At 50.7% G+C, this 1,103-nt stretch overlaps 1 protein-coding gene across 1 annotated transcript in view; it reads right to left on the reverse strand.

Annotated features, from left to right (window-relative positions):
- TYK2 (tyrosine kinase 2) overlaps window positions 1-1,103 on the reverse strand; it is a 16,471-nt gene that overhangs the window by 15,149 nt on the left and 219 nt on the right. The window lies entirely within an intron of this gene.

Here is a 1,103-nt window from a genome sequence, read left to right on the forward strand (position 1 = left end):
AAGGCTTTGTGAGCCTCAGGAAGGACTTGGGACTTCACTCCAAGTGCAGTGGGAGCTACTGAGGTCGGTGAACAAAGGAGGGGCGTAGCTGGACTCAGGCATCGTAGATGCTCTCTGGCTGCTGCGTGGGCAATTGACTGGTGGGGGAGGGTGGGTGTGGGGAGACCAGGGTGGCGGTGACCTCCAGCTAGGGGACATGGGGGAGAGGTCAGCCAGGGCCAGATCTTACGGTGCTTTAAATGCTAGAGGGAAGGGGCGCCTGGGTGGCTCAGTCAGTTAAGCGTCCGGCTTTGGCTCAGGTCATGATCTCATGGCTAGTGGGATCGAGCCCTGTGTCAGGCTCTGTGCTGACAGCTCAGAGCCTGGAGCCTGCTTCAGATTCTGTGTCTCCTCTCTCTCTGACCCTCCGCTGCTTGTGCTGTCTCTCTCTGTCTCTCAAAAGTAAAATTAAAAAAAAATTTTTTTTAAATGCTAGAGGGAAGAGTTCAGAGTTTACACTTCTCCTGAGAGCAGTCAGGAACTATAGAATGAATGGACAAGAGGTACCAAAAGTGTAATTTTTTAAAAACAGTTCTTTAACTTTATTTTGAGAGAGAGAGTGTGCATGCACGAGCAGGAAAGAGGGGCCGAGGGAGAGAGAAAGAGAGAGAATCTCAGGCTGAGCATGGAGCCCAATGTGGGACTTGATCCCACAACCCTGGGATCATGACCCGAACTGAATCACGAGTCAGATGCTTGACCGAGTCACCCAGGCACCCCCAAAAGTATAATGTCTTTTTCCAGAGGAGGAGAAGGTCTATCCAACGGGACCTTGCTTATATGCAAAGAATTTCCTCCAGGAAATTCTCTCAAATCTCCTTATGCACAGTCTGATGGGGACCTAATGGTGTATTTCCACCAAACGTTGCACTTTCCCGTTGGTGGCTGATTCTTCAAGAGCTCAGACAGGTGTGCTGGGGGATGTGACACGGGCCCAGCGGAAGGAACAGCATCTGTAAGGGGCCCAGACAGCCTGATCTTTTGAGGAAGCAAAAGACGTTACGAGTGACCAGGTTGTGAGTTCCAAGAATTTAGAAAGAGAAGTAGGAATTGAAAGCGGAGAC

This window comes from Suricata suricatta, chromosome 12, assembly GCF_006229205.1.
Source record: "Suricata suricatta isolate VVHF042 chromosome 12, meerkat_22Aug2017_6uvM2_HiC, whole genome shotgun sequence".
Classification (NCBI taxonomy): Eukaryota; Metazoa; Chordata; class Mammalia; order Carnivora; family Herpestidae; genus Suricata; species Suricata suricatta.